The 18,408-nt window shown below is 37.4% G+C and overlaps 1 long non-coding RNA gene across 1 annotated transcript in view; it reads left to right on the forward strand.

Moving 5' to 3' along the window:
* The first annotated feature begins 262 nt into the window (after positions 1–262).
* The window catches only part of LOC147378700 (uncharacterized), a 30,495-nt gene continuing 12,349 nt past the window's right edge, over positions 263–18,408 (forward strand). Inside the window, exon 1 of the long non-coding RNA XR_015148719.1 lies at positions 263–370. This is a non-coding gene — a long non-coding RNA (uncharacterized LOC147378700). The remainder of the gene's footprint in view (positions 371–18,408) is intronic.

The following is an 18,408-nucleotide window of genomic DNA, read 5'->3' on the forward strand; positions in this document are numbered from 1 at the left end:
TAAAGAAGTAAAAGTGGCAATCAACTATTCTTATTCTAAAAATAATTGAATACTAAAAGCTGAACAGCATACATTTTCCAGACTCCATTTAGACCTACTTATTATTGAATTTTCTCTGCTTTGTTGTAACGTAATTGTTGAGCAAGTTTAGCAAAGTCTGGCTGACTTTCATCTTAAGTAAAAAGGTGGAAAAGGTAAAAGAAAAATAAAGGGCATCTTATCTTAAAAAAACAATCCCCATTAAAATAGTTTTCTTTTTCAGGCCTCTGTTGCAACAGGATAGGAGAGAGTCTCAAGTTCTTTTTACTTGGAATTTGATATTAAGATGTTACCAGTGTTTAAAATAGCATAAGATAGATTTAGGATCTTGGTGAGTATCTGGCAAAGTGAACAGTATAAGCATTGACTACTCACCACAGTGTTGTGACCTAGGAAGCCTTAATGTCCTCTCTGAGCTGGCCTAGAAGTACCTTGTTAGTCAAGAAGTATTCTATATAATTCTTTGATAGGAGACAATCATTAGCTATTCACACCTTCATTAAAGTAGATAGAAGACTTAAGAATTTTTGTTGCTGCTCTTTAGGCAAAGAAGTTTGGGCAAAAAAAAAATTTGACTCCTTTGGTTATCCAGAGGCAGGCAGAAGCCTTTCTCTGAGTTATGATATTTTAGAAAACTAGGTGATTTGAGTTGGTAAATTAACCTTAGTGCATCACTCTTGAACAGTTTCAAAAATGCTATCTTTGATACTCAGCCACCTGGCCAGTCAATTTATCATTTTAAGTTCACAGATCCCTTAGCTGGTGGTCTAATGGAATAAACTTGCTTTATAGGACATTCGTTTTAATAGAGGTCATTAACTTCATTGCATAGGTACACTTCAGAGACTGAAAAGTGCTAACATTGCATCTTCAGTATCTATTTTACAAATAGCAGTTAAGGACATTATTAGATCTTGGGTTGTCTCTTATGTGGCTGTCATCTTTCTCACATGGCCTCTCATCTTCTACATTTGTTCCGGTCCAAAAAAAAAAAAAAAAAAAAGTGCTTTTTGAATATACATAAAAAATATCATGATACATCAGGTCACAACTTCAAAGTCCTTCCTATTACATTTAGAATAGAATTCAACCTCCTTACCTTGGTTTTGTATGGTATATGGTTGACAACAAATTATCCTTTAAAAATTAGCTCATGGAATTCACTTATTCTTGAGGCTCCAGCAACATCTGACTTCTTTTAATTTCTCTAACCTGCAGGCTCTCCCTGATCAGATCTATTCACATAATATTCTCTGTCAATGTGATTTTCCTAAGTGTTCACACGACTGAGTTCTCATCCTCAGGTTTCAGTTTGTCACCTATTCAGAGGTATTTTGGGTCTGATTGAGTACCTGACTACTTAATCAGTAATAGGTAGCTTTCTCCCTAGAGTTAGCTTCCATCATGGTACTCTTGATAATGGACAATCCTGACTTGGAAGGGAGTCAAACTTACAGATTTTTAATTGGAGCCACACAGCCAGTCTCAGGACTTACTGAAGCTCAGATGGAGGGGAAAGAATTGAGTGAGAAGCAAACTGACAGGAAAAGAACAAATTTATAAGCATAGGATGCCTGTGAGAGATACAAGCAGGCAGACAAGGGAGTGCAGCCCTGAGAACAAAGAGGGCTACATTTTTCAAATCAAAGAACACCTTCTTCCTCATTTTGGGTAGACATCAAAGCTTACATCATTAGTTCCTCCTTTGATCCCATATGGTTTAACTGGGACTGGCATCAGTTCACTTAAGTTCAGTGGCTCAGTTGTGTTCGACTCTTTGTAACGCCATGGACTACAGCACACCAGGCTTCCCTGTCCATCACCAACTCCTGAAGTTTATCCAAACTCATGTCCATTGAGTTGGTGATGCCATCCAACCATCTCATCCTCTGTTATCCCCTTCTCCTCCTGTCCGCAATCCCTCCCAGCATCAGGGTCTTTTCAAATGAGTCATCTCTTTGCATCAGGTGGTCAAAGTATTGGAGTTTCAGCTTCAACATCAGTCCTTCCAATGAACACCCAGGACTAATCACCTTTAGGATGGACTGGTTGTATCTTCTTGCAGTAAAGGGACTCTCAAAAGTCTTCTCCAACACCACAGTTCAAAAGCATCAATTCTTCGGTGCTCAGCTTTCTTTATAGTTCAACTCTCACATCCATACATGACTACTGGAAAAACCATAGCTTAGACTAGACAGACCTTTGTTGGCAAAGTAATGTCTCTGATTTTTAATATGCTGTCTAGGTTAGTCAGCTTCATGACCAAGATAATTGCGATGGTGTGATCACTCACCTAGACCCAGACATCCTGGAATATGAAGTCAAGTAGGCCTTAGGAAGCATCACTACAAAAAAGCTAGTGGAGGTGATGGAATTCCAGTTGAGCTATTTCAAATCCTGGAAGATGATGCTGTGAGAGTGATGCACTCAATATGCCAGCAAATTTGGAAAACTCAGCAGTGGCCACTGGACTGGAAAAGGTCAGTTTTCATTCCAGTCCCAAAGAAAGGCAATGCCAAAGAATGCTCAAACTACCGCACAATTGCACTCATCTCACACACTAGTAAAGTAATGCTCAAAATTCTCCAAGCCAGGCTTCAGCAATACGTGAATCATGAACTTTCAGATGTTCAAGCTGGTTTTAGAAAAGGCAGAGGAACCAGAGATCAAATGGCCAACAAGCGCTGGATCATGGAAAAAGCAAAAGAGTTCCAGAAAAACATCTATTTCTGCTTTTTTTGACTATGCCAAAGCCTTTGACTGTGTGGAACACAGTAAACTGTGAAAAATTCTTCAAGAGATGGGAATACCAGACCACCTGGCCTGTCTCTTGAGAAATCTATATGCAGGTCAGGCAGCAACAGGTAGAACTGGACATGGAACAACAGACTGGTTCCAAATAGGAACAGGAGTACATCAAGGCTGTATATTGTCACCCTGCTTATTTAACTTCTATGCAGAGTACATCATGAGAAACGCTGGGCTGGAAGAAGCACAAGCTGGAATCAAGATTGCCAGGAGAATTATCAATAACCTCAGATATGCAGATGATACCACCCTTATGGCAGAAAGTGAAAGGAATAAAAAGCCTCTTGATGAAAGTGAAAGAGGAGAGTGAAAAAGTTGTCTTAAAGCTCCACATTCAGAAAACGAAGATCATGGCATCCGGTCCCATCACTTCATGGGAAATAGATGGGAAAATAGTGGAAACAGTGTCAGACTTTATTTTTGGGGGTTCCAAAATCACTGCAGATGGTGATTGCAGCCATGAAATTAAAAGACGCTTACTCCTTGGAAGGAAAGTTATGACCAGCCTAGATAGCATATTGAAAAGCAGAGACATTATTTTGCCAACAAAGGTCCATCTAGTCAAGGCTATGGTGTTTCCAATGCTCATGTATGGATGTGAAAGTTGGACTGTGAAGAAAGCTGAGCGCTGAAGAATTGATGCTTTTGAACTGTGGTGTTGGAGAAGACTCTTGAGAGTCCCTTGGACTGCAAGGAGATCCAACCAGTCCATTCTAAATGAGGTCAGTCCTGTGTGTTCTTTGGAAGGACTGATGCTAAAGCTGAAACTCCATTTTGGCCACCTCATATGAAGAGTTGACTCATTTGAAAAGACTCTGATGCTAGGAGGGACTGGGGGCAGGAGGAGAAGGGGACAACAGAGGATGAGATGGCTGGATGGTATCACCGACTCGATGGGAGTCTGAGTGAACTCTGGGAGTTGGTGATGGACAGGAAGGCCTGGCTGCTGCAATTCATGGGGTTGCAAAGAGTCGGACACGACTGAGTGACTGAACTGAACTGAACTAGATTAGTCAAAACTTTCCTTCCAGGGAGTAAGCATCTTAATTTCATGGTTGCAATCACCATCTGCAGTGATTTTGGAGCCCCTAAAAATAAAGTCAGCCACTGTTTCCACTGTATCCCCATCTATTTGCCATGAAGTGATGGGACCGGATGCCATGATGTTCGTTTTCTGAATGTTGAGTTTTAAGCCAACTTTTTCACTCTCCTCTTTTACTTTCATCAAGAGGCCCTTTAGTTCTTCTTCACTTTCTGCCATAAGGGTGGTCTCATCTGCATGTATGAGGTTATTGATATTTCTCCCAGCAATCTTGATTCCAGCTTGTGCTTTATCCAGCCCAGCGTTTCTCATGATGTACTGTGCATAAAGTTGAATAAGCAGGATGACAGTATACAGCTTTGACGTACTCCTTTCCTGATTTGGAAGCAGTCTGTTGTTCCATGTCCAGTTCTCACTGTTGCTTCCTGACCTGCATACAAATTTCTCAAGGGGAAGGTCAGGTGGTCTGGTATTCCCATTTCTTTCAGAATTTTCCACAGTTTGTTGTGATCCACACAGTCAAAGGCTTTGGATACTCAGTGAAGCAGAAATAGATGTTTTTCTGGAATTCTCTTGCCTTTTCAATGATACAGCAAGACTGGCATGGCCCTGTTTAATTCATAGGTATATTAGCCTAAGGGTGATAATATACTAAAATATCCTAAACATAAAATAAAAATTCATCTCTGGTATCAGTCTAATATCCCCTTTCACCTTGTTTCTTTCCCCTTTACCTATATTCCTATCTTGGCTACATGTAGGAGTGCAGTTTTCAAGGTCTGTTATTTTATAAATCTCCCAGGCTGAATGCAGGTCTTATATTCATTTTCCTGCAATAACGACATAAAAAGTCTGTTTAGGTTCAAAATGTTCTGATTGTTGCTTAGCTGCTACATGTTCTTGGCGTTTTCTGGTTGGTGTGTAGCTTATGGTAAATTCCCCAAGTTCCTCTCTATCTTACCTTAGTGGGATTTCTAGCTGTGTAACTATCTTATTGTATTCTTGTCACTCTAGGATTTTTCTTCATAACATTAGTCATAAGTTATAATTAGGATTTTAGTTACTTATATATGTCATGACTCTCTTGCTGAATTTCAGCATCTTGAGGGCAGACTCCATATACATCTGTTTTGGTCCCTGATATGTCACAGAATCGTGGGTCAAAAATATGTTTTGAGAACTGATTACTGGCTGGATCTCTCTCTCTCCTTTTCATTCCCTCCTTTTATCCTCCTGGCCACCTCTGTCTTCTTCCTCCCTCTTCTCTTCTCTGTATAACTCTGTGAACATCTCTGTGTGGTCCAGTTGTAAGTGCACCTAAGGAAGTGTTTACTGATTAGCCTGCTCTCTCCTCTATTGATTCCACCTCATCTCATTTGGGTCACCTCTAACTCCCTCCTCCCTCTTCTCTTCTCCATGTAACTCTGTGAACCTGTCTGGGTGTCCCTCACTGTGGAGAAACTTTTCATCTTTAACCTAGATGTTTTATCAATGGTGCTGTATAGAAGGAGAAGTTTTGAGACTACTGTAAAATAAGACTGAAAACCGGAAGCAGGAGGCTTTAGTCCAAACCCTGACTCCAGGGAACTCCTGATTCCAGGGAACATTAATTAACAGGAGCTCATCAAACCCCTTCATACCTACACTGACTGAAACCAAGCACCACCCAAGGGCCAACAAGTTCCAGAGCAAGACATACCATGCAAATTCTCCAGCAACACAGGAACACAGCCCTGAGCTCCAATATACAGGCTGCCCAAAGTTATTCCAAAACCATAGACATCTCATAACTCATTACTGGACACTTCATTGCACTCCAGAGAGAAGAAATCCAGCTCCACCCACCAGAACACCGACACAAGCTTCCCTAACCAAGAAACCTTGACAAGTCACCTGTACAAACCAACCCACAGGGAGGAAACTCCACAATAAAGAGAACTCCACAAACTGCCAGAATACAGAAAGGCCACCCCAAACTCAGCAATATAAATAAGATGAAGAGACAGAGGAATACCCAGCATGTAAAGGAACAGGGTAAATGCCCACCAAACCAAACAAAAGAGGAAAAGATAGGGAATCTACCTGATAAAGAATTCTGAGTAATGATAGTGAAAATGATCCAAAATCTTGAAATCAAAATGGAAGCACAGAAAATTGCCTGGAACAAGGATTGAGAAGATGCAAGAAAGGTTTAACAAGGACCTAGAAGAAATAAAAAAGAGTCAATATATAATGAATAATGCAATAAATGAGATCAAAAACACTCTGGAGGCAACAAATAGTAGAATAACAGAGGCAGAAGATAGGATTAGTGAATTAGAAGATAGAATGGTAGAAATAAATGAATCAGAGAAGAAAAAAGAAAAACAAATTAAAAGAAATGAGGACAATCTCAGAGACCTCCAGGACAATATTAAACGCTGCAACATTCGAATTGTAGGAGTCACAGAAGAAGAAGACAAAAAGAAAGACCATGAGAAAACACTTGAGGAGATAATAGTTGAAAACTTCCCTAAAATGGGGAAGGAAATAATCACACAAGTCCAAGAAACCCAGAGAGTCCCAAACAGGATAAACCCAAGGCGAAACACCCCAAGACACATATTAATCAAATTAACAAAGATCAAACACAAAGAACAAATATTAAAAGCAGCAAGGGAAAAACAACAAATATCACACAAGGGAATTCCCATAAGGATAACAGCTGATATTTCAATAGAAACTCTTCAGGTCAGGAGGGAATGGCAAGACATACTTAAAGTGATGAAAGAAAATAACCTACAGCCCAGATTACTGTACCCAGCAAGGATCTGCTTCAAATATGAAGGAGAAATCAAAAGCTTTACAGACAAGGAAAAGCTGAGAGGATTCAGCACCACCAAACCAGCTCTCCAACAAATACTAAAGGATATTCTCTAGACAGGAGACACAAAAAGGGTGTATAAACTCGAATCCAAAACAATAAAGTAAATGGCAATGGGATCATACTTATCGATAATTACCTTAAACGTAAATGGGTTGAATGCCCCAACCAAAAGACAAAGACTGGCTGAATGGATAAAAAAACAAGACCTCTATATATGTTGTCTACAAGAAACCCACCTCAAAACAGGGGACACATACAGACTGAAAGTAAAGGGCTAGAAAAAGATGTTCCATGCAAATAGAGACCAAAAGAAAGCAGGAGTAGCAATACTCATGTCAGATAAAATAGACTTTAAAACAAAGGCTGTGAAAAGAGACAAAGAAGGTCACTACATAATGATCAAAGGATCAATCCAAGAGGAAGATATAGCAATTATAAATATATATGCACCCAACATAGGAGCATCATAATATGTAAGACAAATACTAACAAGTATGAAAGGGGAAATTAACAATAACACAATAATAGTGGGAGACTTTAATAACCCACTCACACCTATGGCTAGATCAACTAAACAGAAAATTAACAAGGAAACACAAACTTTAAATGATACAATAGACCACTTAGACCTAATTGATATCTATAGGACATTTCACCCCAAAACAATGAATTTCACCTTTTTCTCAAGTGCACACGGAACCTTCTCCAGGATAGATCACATCCTGGGCCATAAATCTAGCCTTGGTAAATTCAAAAAAATAGAAATCATTGCAAGCATCTTTTCTGACCACAATGCAATAAGATTAGATCTCAATTACAGGAGAAAAACTATTAAAAATTCCAACATATGGAGGCTGAACAATGCGCTGCTGAATAACCAACAAATCACAGAAGAAATCAAAAAAGAAATCAATATTTGCATAGAAACAAATGAAAATGAAAACATAACAACCCAAAACCTTTGGGACACTGTAAAAGCAGTCCTAAGGGGAAAATTCATAGCAATAGAGGCATACCTCAAGAAACAAGAAAAAAGTCAAATATATAACCTAACTCTACACCTAAAGCAACTAGAAAAGGAAGAAATGAAGAACCGCAGGGTTAGTAGAAGGAAAGAAATCTTAAAAATTAGGGCAGAAATAAATGCAAAAGAAACAAAAGAGACCATAGCAGCAAAAATCAACAAAGCCAAAAGCTGGTTCTTTAAAAGGATAAATAAAATTGACAAACCATTAGCCAGACTCATCAAGAAACAAAGGGAGAAAAATCAAATCAATAAAATTAGAAATGAAAATGGAGAGATCACAACAGACAACACAGAAATACAAAGGATCATAAGAGACTACTATCAGCAATTATATGCCAATAAAATGGACAACGTGGAAGAAATGGACAAATTCTTAGAAAAGTACAACTTTCTAAAACTGGACAAAGAAAAAATAGAAAATCTTAACAGAATCATCACATGCATGGCAATTGAAACTGTAATCAGAAATTTTCCAGCAAACAAAAGTCCAGGTCCAGACGGCTTCACAGCTGAATTCTACCAAAAATTTAGAGAAGAGCTAACACCTATCCTATTCAAACTCTTCCAGAAAATTGCAGAGGAAGGTAAACTACAAACTCATTCTATGAGGCCACCATCACCCTAATACCAAAACCTGACAAAGATGCCACAAAAAAAGAAAACTACAGGCCAATATCACTGATGAACATAGATGCAAAAATCCTTAACAAAATTCTAGCAATCCAATTCCAACAACACATTAAAAAGATCATACACCATGATCAAGTGGGCTTTATCCCAGGGATGCAAGGATTCTTCAATATCTGCAAATCAATGTTATACACCACATTAACAAATTGAAAAATAAAAACCATATGATTATCTCAATAGATGCAGAGAAAGCCTTTGACAAAATTCAACATCCATTTATGATAAAAACTCTCCAGAAAGCAGGAATAGAAGGAACATACCTCAACATAATAAAAGCTATATATGACAAACCCACAGCAAACATTATGCTCAATGGTGAAAAATTGAAAGCATTTCCTCTAAAGTCAGGAACAAGACAAGGGTGCCCACTGTCACCATTACTATTCAACGTAGTTTTGGAAGTTTTGGCCACAGCAATCGGAGCAGAAAAAGAAATAAAAGGAATCCAAATTGGAAAAGAAGAAGTAAAACTCTCTCTGTTTGCAGATGACATGATCCTCTACATAGAAAACCCTAAAGACTCCACCAGAAAATTACTAGAACTAATCAATGAATATAGTAAAGTTGCAAGATATAAAATCAACACTCAGAAATCCCTTGCATTCCTATACACTAATAATGAGAAAATAGAGAAATTAAGGAAACAATTCCATTCACCATTGCAACGAAAAGAATAAAATACTTAGGAATATATCTACCTAAAGAAACTAAAGACCTATATATAGAAAACTATAAAACACTGGTGAAAGAAATCAAAGAGGACACTAATAGATGGAGAAATATACCATGTTCATGGATTGGAAGAATTGATATAGTGAAAATGAGTATACTACCCAAAGCAATCTATAGATTCAATGCAATCCCTATCAAGCTACCAACAGTATTCTTCACAGAGCCAGAACAAATAATTTCACAATTTGTATGGAAATACAAAAAACCTCAAATAGCCAAACAATCTTGAGAAAGAAGAATGGAACTGGAGGAATCTACCTGCCTGACTTCAGGCTCTACTACAAAGCCAAAGTCATCAAGACAGTATGGTACTGGCACAAAGACAAAAATATAGATCAATGGAACAAAATAGAAAGCCCAGAGATAAACCCACGCACCTATGGACACCTTATCTCTGACAAAGGAGGCAAGAATATACAATGGAGGAAAGACAATCTCTTTAACAAGTGGTGCTGGGAAAACTGGTCAAACACTTGTAAAATAATGAAACTAGAACCCTTTATAACACCATACACAAAAATAAACTCAAAATGGATTAAAGATCTAAACATAAGACCAGAAACTATAAAACTCCTAGAGGAGAACATAGGGAAAATACTCTCCGACATACATCACAGCAGGATCCTCTATGAGCCACCTACCAGAATATTGGAAAGAAAGCAAAAATAAACAAATGGGACATAATTAAACTTAAAAGCTTCTGCACAACAAAGGAAACTATAAGCAAGGTGAAAAGACAGCCTTCAGAATGGGAGAAAATAATAGCAAATGAAGCAACTGACAAACAACTAATCTCAAAAATATACAAGCAACTCCTACAGCTCAATTCAAGAAAAATAAATGACCCAATAAAAAAATGGGCCAAAGAACTAAATAGACATTTCTCCAAAGAAGACATATAGATGGCTAACAAACACATGAAAAGATTTTCAACATCACTCATTATCAGAGAAATGCAAATCAAAACCACAATGAGCTACCATTTCACGCCAGTCAGAATGGCTGCAATTCAAAATGTCTACAAGCAATAAATGCTGGAGAGGGTGTGGATAAAAGGGAACCCTCTTATACTGTTGGTGGGAATGCAAACTAGTACAGCCACTATAGAGAACAGTGTGGAGATTCCTTAAAAAACTGGAAATAGAACTGCCTTATGATCCAGCAATCCCACTGCTGGGCATACATACTGAGGAAACCAGAAGGGAAAGAGACACGTGTACCCCAGTGTTCATCGCAGCACTGTTTATAATAGCCAGGTCATGGAAGCAACCTAGATATCCATCAGCAGATGAATGGATAAGAAAGCAGTGGTACATATGCACAATGGAGTATTACTCAGCTATTAAAAAGAATACATTTGAATCAGTTCTAATAAGGTGGATGAAACTGGAGCCTATTATACGGAGTGAAGTAAGCTAGAAAGAAAAATACCAATACAGTATACTAACGCATATATATTGAATTTAGAAAGATGGTAACAATAACCCTGTATATGAGACAATAAAAGAGACACAGATGTATAGAACAGTCTTTTGGACTCTTTGGGAGAGGGCGAGGGTGGGATGATTTGGGAGAATGGCACTGAAACATGTATAATATCATATATGAAATGAGTCGCCAGTCCAGGTTTGAAGCACGATACAGGAAGCTTGGGGCTGGTGCACTGGGACGACCCAGAGGGATGGTACAGGGAGGGAAGAAGGAGGAGGGTTCAGGATGGGGAACACATGTATACCTGTGGCGGATTCATGTTGATATATGGCAAAACCAATACAATATTGTAAAGTTAAAAAAAATGAAAAAAATTTTTTGAATATATACTGTTTCATACCAAGTTTTATAAACTTATGTCTTCATACAGACCCTCTGAGAGCCTTCAAGATTTAACTTGTAGCTTCCTATATTTTTCTGAATTTGGAAGCCCCTTTTGATGGAGCATCTCAAGGGATTAGTGCTAATTTACACATTTTTTTTTTTCCTGACTGGAGATGATTCCTCAAGTGATCATTTAGGTGTCTGATGAACACATTTTAATTTTAAGAATATAATTCATCCCACTAGGTAATTAGTATTTTTTGCATTAATGGTGTTTTGAGAAAATATAGTCTCAAAGAAGAAACTAACATGATATTTGTCCCCTGGGGATATGCTATTAATGAGAAATCAGGAAATATTCCTATAAATAACTAAAAATACCAGATCCTGTTACTTAGAAATATAATAATTTACTAGAGAGAATTAATGAGCAAACTAAATTTATTCTCTTATATAGGGTGTTGAGTCATGAAATAGAGTCATCATGAACAAAAAGTATTTGCATATTTAGTCTCAGTATTGCTTATAGGCTTGGGTTTTTTGTTTCTGGTTTATTTAGCATTAAGTTACATGTATATGTGTGTCTCTGTGTGTTTTCTCAGGCAAGCTATCTTATGCTTAGGAAATGATATCACAGTACTTATGCATGAAGAGTAACTGATGGCTTTGTTGTTGTTCTGTCTCTCAGTCATGTCTGACTCTTTGCAACCCCATGAACTGCAGCAGCCAGACTTTCCTGTCCTTCACTATCTCCTGGAGTTTGCTCAAACTCATGTCCATTGAGTCGTTCTTGCTTTCCAACCACCTCATCTTCTGTCTCCCCCTTCTCCTCCTGCCGTCAATCTATCCCATCATAAGAGTCTTTTCCAATGAGTGGGCTCTTTGCATCAGGTGACCAAAGTATTGGAGTTCAGCATTAGTCTTCCCAATAAATAAGGATTGATTTCCTTTAAGATTGACTGGTCTGATCTCCTTGCTGTCCAAGGAACTCTCAAAGAGTCTTCTACAACCACAACTTGAAGGTATCAATTCTTTACCACTCAGCCTTCTTTATGGTACAACTCTCACATCTGTACATGACTACTGGAAAAGCAATAGCTTTGACTATAAGGACCTTTGTCACTAAAGTGATTTCTCTGCATTTTAGTATGGTGTATAGGTGGTTTGTCATAGCTTTTTTCCCCAAGGAGCAAGTGTCTTTTAATTTCATGGCTGCAGTGACCATCAACAGTGATTCTGAAGATTAAGAAAATAAAGTCTGTCACTGTTTCTATTTTTTCCTCTTCTATTTGCCATGAAGTGATGGGACCAGATCCCATGTTCTTCATTTTTTGAATGCTGAGTTTTAAGCCAGCTTTTTCACTTTCCTCTTTCACCTTCTTCAAGAAGCTCTTGCAGTTCCTCTTTGCTTTCTGCCATTAAGGAGATGTCATCTGCATATCTGAAGTTATTGATACTTCTCTCGACAATCTTGATTCCAGCTTGTGAATCATCTAGGCTGGCATTTCACATGATGTATTCTGCATAGAAGTTAAATAAGCAGGGTCGCAATATACAGCCTTGACATACTCCTTTCCCTATTTGGAACCAGTGTGTTGTTCCATGTATGGTTCTGTTGCTTCTTGACCTGCATACAGCTTTCTTAGGAGACAGGTAAGGTGGTCTGGTATTCCCATCTCTTTAAGAATTTTCCACAGTTTGTTGTCATGCACACAAAGTTTTTAGCATAGTCAATGAGGCAGAAGTATGTTTTTTTCTGGAATTCTCTTGTGTTATCTATGAGCTGATGGATTTTTGCAACTTGATCCCTGGTTCCTCTGCCTTTTCTAAACATAGCTTGTTCGTCTGAAGTTCTTGTTTTATGTACTGTTGAAGCCTAGCTTGAAGGACTTTGTGCATTACATTGCTAGCATGGGAGGGGAGTGCAATTGTGTGGCAGTTTGAGTATTCTTTGGCATTATGTTTCTTTGGGATTGGAATGAAAACTGATCTTTTCCTGTGGCCAGTGCTATTTTCCAAATTTGCTGGCGTATTGAGTGCAGCACTTTCACAGCACCATCTTTTAGGATTTGAAATAGCTCAGCTGCAATTCCATCACTTCCACTAGCTTTGTTCATAAGGCCTTACTTGACTTCACACTCCAGAATATATGGCCCTACATGATTGACCACACCAGGGTGGTTATCTGGGTCATTAAGATCTTTTTTGTGTAGATCTTCTGTGTATTCTTGCCACCTCTTCTTAATATCTTCTGCTTCTGTTAGGTCCATATTGTTTTTGTCCTTTATTGTGCCCGTTTTTTGGGCACAATATTCCCTTGGTATCTCTACGTTTTTTGAAGAAATCTCTAGTGTTTCTCATTCTATTGTTTTCCTCTATTTCTTTCATCATTCGTTTAAGAAGGTTTTCTTATCTCTCCTTGCTATTTTTTCAAACTCTGCATTCATATGGGTATATCTTTCCTTTTTTCCTTTGCCTTTTACTTCTTTTATTTTCTTAGCTATTTGTAAGGCCTCCTCAGATAACCTTTTTGCCTTTTGTATTTCTTTTTCTTAGGAATGGTTTTAATCACCACCTCCTGTACAATGTCATGAACCTCCCTCCATAGTTCTTCAGGCACTCTCTCTATCAGATCTTAGCCCTTGTGTCTATTTGTCACTTCCACTGTATAATCATAAGGGATTTGATTTAGGTCATACCTGAATGGCCTAGTGGTTTTCCTCTACTTTCTTCAATTTCTTCTACTTTCTTTAAGTCTGAATAAGGCAATAAGGATTTCATAATCTGAGCCATTGTCAGCTCCCAGTCTTGTTTTTATAACTCCATCTTTGACTGCGAAGAACATAATCAGTCTGATTTCGGTGTTGGCCATCTGGTGATGTCCATGTGTAGAGTCTTCTCTTGTGTTGTTGAAGAGGGTTTTTGCTATGACCAGTGTGTTCTCTTGGAAAAGATTATTAGCCTTTGTCCTGCTTCATTTTGTAGTCCAAGGCAAATCTTGCCTGTTACTTCAGGTATTTCTTGACTTCCTCTTTTTGCATTCTATTCCCCTATGATGAAAAGGACTTTTTTTTTTTTTTGGTGTTAGTTCTAGAAGGTCTTGTAGGTCTGTTTGGAATGGGTATATCTATTTATGTTTCTCATATAAGGGATTAAAATTGAGAAATATATTTATTTAAACATAATTGTGAACAAAATAGCAATTTTTTGATAAAATTTTCTAAAAAAAAGAAACATTATTTTATATTATCCCAAGCCTATTTAATGTCTTATTTTAAAAGAAAGATATTTTTATATATGTTTCTATTCCATTTGTTGCAAAATGTTGATTTAGTTAAAGTATATGAAGAATAAGAGTGGAAAATGCAAATAACATCTTATTATGAATATAGTTTGACTTCCTAGACTACCTGTCTTAGGTACTGTATATTGTACAAATATACAACACTTTGTATAACCATTGTTCTAATAAGTATTATGTGGGGTAGTTGCTGCTTGTGTGATTATAAACACTATTTCTACAAACATTGTTTTCATGCCTAGTGGTACATGTTAGCCAGAGTTTCTCTGAAGTATATACCAAGGTGTGAAAATATTGGGTTGCATAACATGTACAGTTACCAATGGAATGTCAAACTGTTTTCCAAGTTGGTTTTCTACATTCATACTTATATTAACAGGCAATGGATATTCCCAACCCTCTATATTCTAATTTATAAATTTCATTGATTCTAATCAACAAAATTAATCAGCCAATTTTTCTTTTATGGTGGGTATAAAATGTTATCTCATTGTAATGTTAGCTTGTAGTCCTCTTATTATTAACAGAGTTGTGCATTTTTTCATGTTTCATGGACTATTTGTGCTTCCTCTTTAATATGCTTATTAAATCCAGTAAAGAGTTCTTTATAAATTTTAATATATAAAACTTTAATAGTTTTATCAGTGTATATGTTACAAATACCTTACTTAAGTTTGTGACTTGTATGTATGCTACCTATGCATTAACTGACATCTCTAATTGTATTATAGTAAGCTGTTAATAATTTCTTTATTGTTTGTATCTTTTCTTAGTTAAAAATGTCTTTTCTACTCCAAAGTCTCAAAGATAGTTTCCAAAATTTTTTCCTTGAAATTTTGGTTTAGGCTTTCATATTTAAATTTTTAGTATTCCTGAAATTGATTTTGATTTATGTTAGGAAGAATGGGTTTAATTTTAGAATTTTTTTTTCACTTTTTGCTTTATATATCTAAATGTGCTTATATTAATAAGAGCATAAAATTTTTGAATTATGACAATTATAACAACTTACTGGTGTCTATTGGTCTTAAGTCTAGTTTGTTAAATTTAAATATGACAACTTTTTAAATTAGATTGGAATTTTCCACATATATATACATATATATATTTTTTTCTTCCAATAACTTTAGTCTATCTGATGTCATCCTCTTTTAGGTATTTCCCTTATATTTAACATATCTTTGGATTTCTCTTTAGAAAACAGAAATTGCCTATCAATTTTTTATATTTTATAAGGGCCTTTTAGTTATTTGTGTTAATTAGATTATTGGTTGGAGAAGGGCATGGCAACCCACTCCAGTGTTCTCACCTAGAGAATTCCATGGACAGAGGAGCCTGGCAGGCTACAGTTCATGGGATTGCAAAGAGTCAGACATGACTGAGTGACTAACACAGACAGATATTTGAATTTAGATCTGAAACTTGGACTGTGGGCTTTTCATCTTCTTTTTTTTTCTTTCAGTTTTAACAACATGACTAATAGATTTATTTTTTTTTTAAAAAGCTATGTAGAGTGATGAGAACAGAAGCCAAATGAAATGAGTTGTGTAGTAAATGGTAGGTGAGAGAAAAGAGGGGACAAATACAGAGAGTCTCTACTGAATTAATTGTTATGTAGCGAAGATAGAAATAACTGCAGGAAGATGTGGGAATCAAGGGACTGCTTTTCACATTTTTAAGATGTGAGAAACTTAAGTGTGTATAAATGTAATTAGGAGTAATACAAATGAGAGACAGGTATTGAATATATGTAAGGAAGCAAAGTTATTTGACGGTGTAAAACTCTTGATTGGGTGGGATGTCATAAAGTTCTGTGCAAAAGTAGTCAATTTCCCTTTACCACAGCCCTTTATGGAGTTCTCCACAGAAAGGAGAGAGGTTACAGAGGACATGCATGCAGATGTAATAACGGCTGTAGATCTGTAGTAGGCTGTTAAGGGAGATCTCACTTCATGGCTGCTATTTTTTGCTGTAAGCAACTAGTTTGTCTCCTGAGAATGACATTATTGGTAGTATGTCTGGCTGGAGCTTTGAGGGCATTTAGAAATTAATATCACAATGTTATTGGCAAGTTCCAGGATGACAAGCATGGAATCCCAATTTAATTTTCTAATTTTGTATATGTTTATCAACACATTTAAATGAGCTTCTCTTATCCAAAGATATCTATTTTTAAAAAAGCTTCAAATAATTAACTCTAATATTTTGGTCTTTGTCCTGGGTACTACCATTCTAAAGGAGATCAGCCCTGGGTGTTCTTTGGAAGGAATGATGCTAAAGCTGAAACTCCAGTACTTTGGCCACCACATGCAAAGAGTTGACTCATTGGAAAAGACTCTGATGTTGGGAGGGATTGGGGGCAGGAGGAAAAGGGGACGACAGAGGATGAGATGGCTGGATGGCATCACTGAATGGATGGATGTGAGTTTCAGTTAACTCTGGGAGTTGGTGATGGACAGGGAGGCCTGGCATGCTGCGATTCATGGGGTTGCAAAGAGTCGGACACAACTGAGCGACTGAACTGAACTGAGTATTGGAGAAGGAAATGGCAACCCACTCCAGTATTCTTGCCTAGAAAATCCCTTGGACAGAGGAGCCTGGCGGGCTGCTGTCCATAGGGTCGCAGAGAGTTGGACACGACTGAAGCGACTTAGCATGCATGTATGCATTAGAGAAGGAAATGGCAACCCACTCCAGTATTCTTGCCTAGAGAATCCCAGGGGTGGAGGAGCCTGGCTGGCTGCCTTCTATGGGTCACACAGAGTTGGACATGACTGAAGCTACTTAGCAACAGCAGCAGCAGCAGTTATATAATTTTGATCTTATTCTCAAAGAGGACCAAGTGGTTTGAGCTTAAAATATTGTCACTGAGCGAATTGCAGCTTCCCTTTCTCTGACATCTCTTCCTGGAGCTTAGTTCAAGTCCAACATGACATAGAAACTATAAATATTGAGCAACTGGGTCCTAATAATGTAGTATACTCTTATTTTCTTTCCTAACTTTTGTAATAAACATCTAAGTATTCTAAATGCATGTATTTAGTTCTAAGGACTGTGAACTCCTCTGGGATTAAAATGATACATGACTGATACCCTTGCCTGGGAAAGAGATACTGGAAGAGGGAGAGGGGGCTGGGACTTTTGGGTGGCTAGTAATGTTCCTTTTCTTGACCTCAGTGCCAATGACATGATGTGCTCACTTTGAAAATTCATTGAGAGGTAAGCCCATGCTGTGTGCACTGTTTGTATTATAATATACATACAGAAATACAGACATATGGGAGCCAACACTACATACTGTACACTATAAACATGGGGATGTGTAAATAGTGTTTATGTAAATATAATCAGGGTTACATTAGAGAGATGTATAGGATGCTGTGAGATGACTCCACTGAGACTGTTATCTTAAATGTTAGGCTTCCGTGGTGGCTCAGATGGTAAATGTCTCCAGTAATCTCCTAATCATCAGATGCAATGGCTTATCTTAAGCAAATACTGTCTGTCAACTTTTTGACCACCACCATCTTCATATGCTGTGTTTCCTTTGATCCTGAACTCTGGATCTATGTATAACTTAGTATATCTTCTCTTTCAGTTTCTAACTCATGAAGGACCCATGTCCCCCCTGAATTTTCAGCAGTCATTGCTGCCCAGATAACTCATAGGGTCATCGTTCCTGTCTTGTTCTCTTCACTATGCCTCAGATCATAATTCAAAGCTGCCAGCTAACCATATATATCCTTAATGAAAATGCATCTCCTCGTCTTGTCCTTCTTTCTCATTGTACCTTCATAAAAACCCTATCAACCTATCCATTTCTTATATCCTGTGAGGTGTCCGCCATTTTTTTTGCAAAGGAAAACATTTTAGTAATCACTCAAAAGATGCCAATTTTTCTAAGAAGTGTTGTCATAAGCAAACTTGTTGCACTGTTTAGTAGCCAGTTTCAGGGAAAAATGTTAGTGATGTAAGTGATTGTAAGTGAGAAGGATATGTCATTATCCAATTGTTATGCTTGTAGCCAGTAAAAAGGTTAGAATCTTTAGATATTTTGTGTGTGTGTGTGTGTGTGATGAAGGCACATT

The sequence above is a fragment of the Bos grunniens genome, chromosome 2 (assembly GCF_055505025.1).
Source record: "Bos grunniens cultivar Pamir isolate PY7600 chromosome 2, Bosgru_T2T1.0, whole genome shotgun sequence".
In the NCBI taxonomy this organism is placed as follows: Eukaryota; Metazoa; Chordata; class Mammalia; order Artiodactyla; family Bovidae; genus Bos; species Bos grunniens.